Source organism: Rana temporaria, chromosome 4, assembly GCF_905171775.1.
Source record: "Rana temporaria chromosome 4, aRanTem1.1, whole genome shotgun sequence".
Taxonomy (NCBI): Eukaryota; Metazoa; Chordata; class Amphibia; order Anura; family Ranidae; genus Rana; species Rana temporaria.
Window position 1 is genome coordinate 9,250,197 of NC_053492.1, and position 9,670 is coordinate 9,259,866.

Here is a 9,670-nt window from a genome sequence, read left to right on the forward strand (position 1 = left end):
ATTTTTTCTGGCTTTCTAGCCTGGAGGAGAGATGTGGGATCTTATAGACCCCACATCTCTCCATAAAGAGGACCTGTCACACACGATTCCTATTACAAGGGATGTAATAGGAATACAAGTGATCAAAAGAACAATTTTTAAAGGGAAAGTGTAAACATCAAAAAATGAAAATTAAATAAGCAAAAAAAAAGAAAAAATTTAAAGCGCCCCCGTTCCTGTGAGTTTTTCTTTTTTTCAAAAAAACACGTTGTAAAAATTGCTGCACAAATGTCATGTGACATAAAAAGTTGCAATGACCGCCATTTTATTCCCTAGGGTCTGTGCTAAAAAAACATATATAATGTTCTGGGCTTTTGAGTAATTTTCTGCCCAAAAAATGATGATATTTACATGTAGGAGAGAGAAGGTCAGAATTGGCCCAGATGGGAAGTGGTTAACACAAGGCTAACCCTTTCAACACTGATTTCACCCATGGGGTAGACATAGGGCCATATTCTGAGTAAGGATACGATGGAGTATCTCAGGAAACTCCGTCATATCTCTCTTTTTTGACCCGCGTATCTATGCGAGTGATTCCTAGAATCATTTTCGCATAGATATAAAGCGCTGCGTAAACGGTTGGCGCTATATAAATCCTGTATAATAATAATAATAGATACGCTGAAGATCCGACATGTGTAAGTCACTTACACTGTCGGATCTTAAATGTAATTACCCAGCCGGCCGCTAGGTGGCGTTTTTGTTCAGGTCTCATTTGTTTGTGCAAATGAGCCTGATACGCCTATTCCCGAACGAATGCGCGTCGCGTAACCGTCGCTTACGTCGTTTGCGTAAGCGTAAGGTTACCCCTGCTATATGAGGGGTAACCTTACGCCAGTCCCACGTAGGCCATGTTAAGTATGGCGTCGGGTCTGCGTCGTCTTTTCCCGTCGGGTACGTCGTTTCCCTAAGTCGTTCTTGAATACGACTTTACGTCAATGACGCACACGTCGGCGTCATTGACGTTTTCCGCCGAGAACTGGAGCATGCGCACAGGGCTATTTTTAGCCCGGCGCATGCGCAGTTCAATCGAAACGGGGGCGCGCTTAATTTAAATACAAGCCGCCCCCTTGGAATTACGCGGGGATACGCCGGGCCAATTTCACTACGCCGCCCCAAACTACGGAGCAAGTGTTTGGGGAATACAGCACTTGCTCCTGTAAGTTGGGGCGGCGTAGTGTAAATGGCTTACGCTACGCCCGCCTCAACTCTACAAGAATATGGCCCATAATTTCTAAGACACATTTCAAAGCTCCATCGGGCAGCTCCTTTTTTGCATGCAAAGAGTCACCATCATCCCAAATGGATACATAATTGCAGATTAACCACTTGCCGACCGTGCCATATCCGAACGGTTATTTCTGGGAGGCCGCCCGTCGCGCTCTGTGATCACAGTGGCCAGAGGACACAGCTTTCTTACAACTTATAATGAGGAGGAAAGAGGGACAGAGGGACATTGCTCCAAATCAGGGACAGTCCCTCGAATTCAGGGACAGTTGGGAGCTGTGGGTAAGTGCCCGGACCACCCACGGGGGGGTAGGAGTTGGGTTTGCGGTCTCAGTGCCACTGCCGAGGGGGGGGGTGTTGTTTGTTTTCCGCCCCCCCCCCCCCAAAAAAAGAACACACTTCTGCAGTTTACTATGCTTTAATTATAAATGAACACAGAGACAGTTCCCATTGCTTACTGTGTTAATTCAAGAAATTAAGAGGTCAGTTAAAAAAAGGGGGGGGGGGGGCACACAGGACAATCAGAACTGTAGGAAGGGAGGGTCTGATTGTGAAGGGGGTGATCAGAATAGTGTGGGGGGACACAATTACTGGAACAAGCGGGAGGGAGAGGAAGAGAAGATGGTTGCTATGCAAGGGTAGTCACAGGGCATCGGTTGCAGTAATTGCTCCCCACCCTGCCGGCCTAGTAAACTACCATACAGCTGTATGGGCCTCTCATTGAACATATAGAGCCTGGGCCCCGTACAAGAGGAACAGTACTACCCCCTTATCAGCTGCTCTGCCATCTGGACTTCCCTTTTTGATCAGAAAGGTAATTTAATTCAAGTGTGGTGCAGCCAACTGAGGGGCATGCCACTTTATGTGGCCTAGGAAAAAAACAAGTGACAGGAACTGATGGAAAAGCATACCTTATCAGACAATTCATTAACCGCGACTCGTGATATGTGGTCTATGGCTTGTTATGAACCTGCGGCCTACTTTATGTAGGCCAAACTTCACGCACCTTAAGCACACAGTTAGAGGAGAAAAATAGAACTATCCTGAAAGGATTTGATAAACCCTTTGTTCCCCACCATTTTTCAATGTGCAATTCGTTTAGTTCCGAATTCGTTTTTAACAATTGTTGACAAATAATTTCCGAATTTTTCAATTTTTGGATTTCCGAATTTTGTAAATTCGTAATTTCGAAAATGTAAAAATCTAAAATTCGAAAATGGGAGATTTCGAACATAGGAAATTTCGAAAATTGGATTTTCGAAATTTTCGAATTCCGAATTTTCGAATGTTTAAATTTCCAGAATTTTCGAAAAAAGCAAAAAAACAAAAAAAAAAGAATTTTTCGGCAGTGCACATGTCTAAAATTAATAATCCAGACGGTCTCAAGGTGTTTGGAATAGGGGGTAGATAGAAAACATAAGAGTGTCTGCAGTTGGGAAGCATTCTGGATCCACAGGTTGGATACCATGACACCAAGGGGTCTGAATGAAGACCTGGAGATCCATGTTCAATGACTAAATGATGCTGCACTGCTCATCCGACTAATACACCTCCAAATGCAGTGACAGTGAATGATAAATAAGAAAGGAACAATAAACACCCTACAGAGGTAACAAATGAATAAGTGTATAAGCCCACATTCTTTTTTTTTTTTTGTATCACAAAGTTTTTATTGGTTGAACACAATACAACGTAATATTAAAATGATCACATAAACATGTTGAATGTGTAGCGGGTATTATCCTTTTGATGTGATATAAAGACTACGATTGCTGATCATGAAGGATCTCAGCTCCCTCCAGTGGCTGAGTTGGGTTACAGCCACCTGTTGTTTACACTTTGTTCTGGTACCACAGTGAATGTTGGGGAATTGAGTTCAGTAGGAGAAGAGACTCCATTTGCCCTGGCCTGTAATGAACTGCATTATCCAGAGAGCAGCTGTGCAACCCCAAGATGCTTTGCCTTCCGCACCGCCTGGAGAGGGAGGTCATTTAAGGGAGAGGACGTGTTTGGCGCGCTCTCTCAGGACAGCCTCTTCAACCCAGGAGGACACTGCAGGAGTGTCTCCAAGGGGAGTAGGCCGCAGTTGAGGCCTACATACGCCCGGGCGGAGCGGCTTTGAGACAGAGAGACGGAGCTTCTACCGGAGCCATCGGACAAGATCCCAGTAACCCTGCGACCTGTCTGAGGACCGGAGCCTGCTGATCGACTGGACAGTGTGTCGTAGAGGGACAAGGCCTAAACCAGTTGGGTGAGACAGGCACTTGCCTGAAAGTACTGTTTGTCTGTGGAAGGGCGGATCGCTGACATCCATTTTATTGGTTTGACTATCCAGGAAACGTTATCAGTTTACTATTACCTTACTGGATTACAAGTTGTTCTTAGAGCGCCACCGCATGCCAACGAACATGTGCACGAACTGTTAGCAGGAGATTGTATTGAAGTTTGGTCTGGGACGCCAGGCCATCCTAATTAGTTATAGCTATAACACTCACAGACTATCTGATTAGAGTTGTACATTCACTATATTGGTTGCATTGCTCGCTGACCGAGTAATCGGTTCTACGACTTTAATACGTTATACTTAATCCGTTCTACTGTTTTATATTGTATTGTAGAGAGGCGAGAGCTGGGTGAGGTTTGGCAAGAGGGCGTTTTAATGTACACGTTTTGTTGAAGGAGACCCCTTTGCTGTGAGCTCACACAGGTCTATTTGACGTTGCAGCCTAGCTTTTGCCAAAACTCTAATATTGCTACTGATACTGCAAGGATCTGCAAATAGAGTGTAGCGCCCCCTTTCTTTCAGGAAGGGCACTACGCTAAAGTTAGTGGGAGAATGAGAGAGATAAGTTGCTCTCATTCTTAATTGTCGCCAAATCTGGATTGTTCTTTGGGTCAGTCTGCGTTCCAGGGATGCAGTTTCATCTCTGGGTGGCAGGTGGCGCCAGAGAGGTCCAGGCGGAGCCGCTTCTTCTCAGCTGCCAATTGGAGGAGTTTTCCCTCTCGGGGCATGCCGGGGAGGGGTATTTCTGTGGCGGAGGCCGTTGTTCTGGGTTCTTCGCGGGTTCCTGGTTCCAGGTGCGGCACCCACCTTTAGGGTGTACGCACATCGCGGGCCCCTCCACTATGGCCTACCTAGCCTGGGGTCGCACGCCACGTCGAGTTCCTGACTCTGGGCCCTCCTGGCCTGGAGCAACTGATGCTATCAAGGGGCTTACTGGGTCCCCATTTCTATTGAGGAGATCCCAGGCTGTATGCCGTTCGGTGGGGGATCGGCTTGAGGAGAACACGGAGGCAGGTTATCCAGAAGGGCTTGAACGAACCATCGGGCATCTGGTGACCGGAACATTTGCATTGTCAACCGGTGACCCTAGCTCAATTTACTGGTAGGATTCGCTCTGCTGTTCAAATCAAACCTTGCACTAGGCCTGTGGCAGAGGCCCCAATATTTAATCAGAGCCAAGTCTGTGGCAGAGACGTGTTCCTCCCAGCAACCTCAAGTGGCACTCCGGCTGCCAGGCCTGTGGCAGAGGCCTATCCGGAGTCACTTCACCCACTCTGGCTGGAGTGGCGACGCATTGATACAACTACAGAATAGCAGGATTGCTTTTCTCTATCCAAAGCCTGATACTGCAAAGTTCCTTTATTTCATCAACCTTTCCTGTCTACCTCAAGTTGATGTTGTTCGTGTTGGACCAAGGAAATAAAGCATTCAGAAAACGTAATCTACCGACTGGACATTCAATTACTGCTCTACTCACTACCTTCACCCCTAGACATCACATAGAAGTAACTTAATACGCCGATCCCAAAACAATCAGCGGCTCCTGAGGGTTTAGCGCTACAAGAGTATCACTGTTTTACATGTTCTTTTGTTCTTCTTTAAGTAAATCATTAATTTGGTTATCTTGAAGTCTGTGTGCAGCCTGTCTTTTATACTGCAGGATTCTTCCATTCAAGGTAATCCCTTTTATTGCATAATCTGTTGTTGTATAGTGGGATATTGTGTTCCTCATAAGCTACTGAGGTCCACAACTCTGAGGCCCCGTACACACGTCCGAGGAACTCGACGGGAAAAACTCATTGTTTTGCTCGTCGAGTTCTGTGTGAAGCCGCCGAGGATCTCGGCGAGCCAACTTTCCTCATTGAACAACGAGGAAATAGAGAACATGTTCTCTATTTGGCTCGACGAGGAACTCGTCGGCTTCCTCGGCCGAAAGTGTACACACGGCCCGGTTTCTCGGCAGAATTCAGCTCCGATCGAGTTTCTGGCTGAATTCTGCCGAGAAACTCGGTCGTGTGTACGGGGCCTCAAACTATTGCCAGGTGTGTCACGGGAGGGTTTTGAGCCACTTTAAGGGGTTAATCACCAAGCATAGACCCAAAACAATCCAGCAGCTCCTCCGGGGTAGTGCTACAAATATAACAATTGAGTAGTAGTACAGATTATAGTAAAATATGATATCATATTTTACCAATTAGCCCCGCAGGGCTTCTATCAGTATCTCCTGCTCCGGCATGCCCTACAGAAAAAACAACAAATACGATCGCTGGTGGTAACATCACCGTCGCCTTTGATGACAGCGGGACTGCTAGCAACAATTCAGAACCATGCTTCCCTTTGAAGCCGTAGGAAGTGGGTGGAAGACATTGGGGAGATAGACGGAGACCAGTGGGAGAGGGCGCTTGAATCTGTCCCGGTGGTGTCCGTTTCTGCGTCACACAAATTGTCGCAACTCTTTATCCTACACAGGGCGCACAGAACAGCGCCACAATTATATAGATGGGGAATAAGGGACACTCCTATGTGCCCTAAGTGTAGGGTTCAGCAAGGGGACTTCATACATTTGATTTGGAGATGCCCAAAGCTTCATAGGTACTGGGAGGAAGTATCCAGGGCCGGACTGGCCTACCGGGAGATCTCCCAGTAGGCTGCCTGACTTGCGGCCGGTTTCAGTTGCGGGGGCTGCAGCGCTCTCTGTCCCCTCTCTCCTGTGTATCATCACGGAGCTGGCCTGGCTGCCTGGGTCTGTGTTCGGCGATGACGCTGTAACATGGACGGTCCCGCCCCCCTAGACCGGCTCATGTGATAGTAGATAGAACCAGTCTTCATCCTATCACACAAGCCTGTCTAGGGGGGCAGGACTGTGTTACAGCGTCATCGCCGAACACAGACCCAGGCAGCCAGGCCAGCTCAGTGTGTGATGCTACACACAGGAGATATCATGCCCGTCGCACAGCCCGCCGAGGATCGGATTCGGCAGGGGGGCTACATATAGATTAATTGAGCTTTCTATATTCCTCCATACAGCCGCTGAATGCTTGCAGGAGGGAGAGGGGGTGAATCAAGCATTGCGCGGCTGTAATGGAGGAATATAGACAGCTCAATTAATCTATACAGGGCCGGACTGGCCTACCGGGAGATCTCCCGGTAGGCTGCCTGTCTTGCGGCCGGTTTCAATTGCGGGGGCTGCAGTGCTCTCTGTCCCCTCTCTCCTGTGTATCATCACGGAGCTGGCCTGGCTGCCTGGGTCTGTGTTCGGCGATGACGCTGTAACACAGTCCCGCCCCCCTAGACAGGCTTGTGTGATAGGATGAAGACTGGTTCTATCTACTATCACATGAGCCGGTCTAGGGGGGCGGGACCGTCCATGTTACAGCGTCATCGCCGAACACAGACCCAGGCAGCCAGGCCAGCTCCGTGATGATACACACAGGCCCCGCCCCCCTAGACCGGCTCATGTGATAGTAGATAGAACCAGTCTTCATCCTATCACACAAGCCGGTCTAGGGGGGCGGGACCGTGTTACAGCGTCATCGCCGAACACAGACCCAGGCAGCCAGGCCAGCTCAGTGAGTGATGCTACACACAGGAGATGTCATGCCCGTCGCACAGCCCGCCGAGGATAGGAGGATCGGTTTCGGCAGAGGGGCTACATATCGGTTTCGGCAGAGGGGCTACGTATAGATTATTTGAGCTTTCTATATTCCTCCATACAGCCGCTGAATGCTTGCAGGAGGGAGAGGGGGAGAATCAAGCATTTCACGGCTGTAATGGAGGAATATAGACAGCTCAATTAATCTATATGTAGCCACCCTGCTTCTCCTTCTATCAGCTTCTCCTTCCTTGAAGCTCCCCCCCAGTGTTCTCCTCCCCCACCACAGTTCTCTCTACCCCTGTTCTTTCTGCCCCCCCCCCCCTGATCTCCCCATCCTTCTCCAACCACCATCCCAGTTTGGGGAGGAGGAACTTGACTGACCTGCAGGTCAACTGGATAAAACAATTTTGCGATGAAATACAGAAGAGACTGCGAGCCAGGCCTTCTTGTCCAACATCAGTGCCTGACCTCACAAATGCACTTCTGGAAGAATGGTCAAAAACTCCCATAGACACACTCCTAAACTTTGTGGACAGCCTTTCCAGAAGAGGTGATGCTGTTATATCAGCACAGGGTGGGCCAACTCAATATTGAACCCTACAGACTAAGGCCTCGTACACACGATCGGTTAAACAGAGGACAATGGTCTGAAGGACCGTTTTCATCGGTCAAAACCGATCGTGTGTGGGCCCCATAGGTTATTTATCCATTGTTTAAAAGAAAAGAAAACTTGCTTTAACCAATGGATTGATAACCGATAGGTCAAAACCGATCGTTAGTATGCAAAACCTTCAGTTAAAAAACCCGCGCATGCTCAGAATCAATTTGACGCATGCTTGGAAGCATTGAACTTTGTTTTTTTCAGCACGTCGTTGTGTTTTACGTCACCGCGTTCTGACACGATCGGTTATTTAACCTATGGTGTGTAGGCGTGACGGACCATCAGTCAGCTTCATCGGTTAACCTATGACAACGGTGCTTCAGACCGTTGTCCTCTGGTTAACCTATCGTGTGTACAGGGCTTTAGACTGGGATGCCATTAACCACTTAATCCCCGGACCATTTTGGTGCTAAATGACCAGAGCACTTTTTGCGATTCGGCACTGCATCGCTTTAACTGACAATTAATTGCGCGGTCGTGTGACGTGGCTCCCAAACAAAATTGACGTCCTTTTTTTTCCCACAAATAGAGATTTCTTTTGGTGGTATTTGATCACCTCTGCGATTTTTTTTATTTTTTGCACTATAAACAAAAATAGAGCGGCAATTTTGAAAGAAAATCTATATATTTTACTTTTTTCTATAATAAATATCCCCCAAAAAATATATAAAAAAAATAGTTTTTCCTTTAGGCCGATACGTATTCTTCTACATATTGTTGGTAAACAAAATTGCAATACGCGTTTATTGATTGGTTTGCGCAAAGTTATAGCGTCTACAAATTAGGGGATAGTTTTATGGCATTTTTATTAATAATTTTTTTTTTACTAGAAATGCCAACGATCAGCGATTATTATCGTGACTGCGACATTATGGCGGACACATCGAACACTTTTGACACATTTTTGGGACCATTGTCATTTTTATAGCGATCGGTGCTATAAAAATGCGGCGAGGGCGCGTGCACAATGGCGCTTCTTTAAAGGGGACGTATATATACGTCCTTCTGCCCAGGAGTGCCATTGTTTAGACGTATAAATGCGCGCAGTGGTCGGGAAGTGGTTGTACACCGTGTACAACTACTTTTAACTACAGGTAAGCCTAGATTAAGGCTTACCTGTAGGTGCTGGAAATTTCTCCTAAACCTCCACGGTTTAGGAGATATTTACAATAGAGATGTGTGACAATGTCTACGGCGCATGCGCTGTAGACAACGGCGCAGGCGCACTTTAGAAATGGCAATTGTGCCGTTTCTAAAGGAGGTCATGCTGTGACTGGTGCATGTGCGGGAGTGATGTCACGCTACTCTGGCCAGTCACAGAGCCGGAGTTTGCGGCCCTGGAAGAAAGAGGGTTGAAGATGGACGCTTCCGTCAGTGGGGATCGCGGTGATATCGCAGGCATAGAATCCCATTATGCTTTACCTTTGCAGGGAAATAAAGAGGAAGTAAAACCCGCCAGGGTTTACTTCCTATTTAAAGATCATGTGCATGTAAAGGCAGGTGTCCCACAAATTTTAACAATATACTGTGGGCCAGATCCTCAAAAGGGATACGCCGGCGTATCTACTGATACGCCGTCGTATCCCTGGTCCTAACTATGGAACTGATCCACAGAATCAGTTTCCAAAAGATAGGCAGAAGATCCGACATGTGTAAGCGACTTACACTGTCGGATCTTAGGATGCAGTACCGCATCCGCCGCTGGGGGCATTTCGAGTCGAAATGCCGCTTCGGGTATGCAAATTAGCACTTACGGAGATCCACGAAGCTTTTACGCTTCGTTTTTTCTCCGTAAGTATTAAGTAGCATGTGTAAAATTAGGGCTGCTTTTACAAAGTGTAAACTGTTTACACCTTGTAAAAGT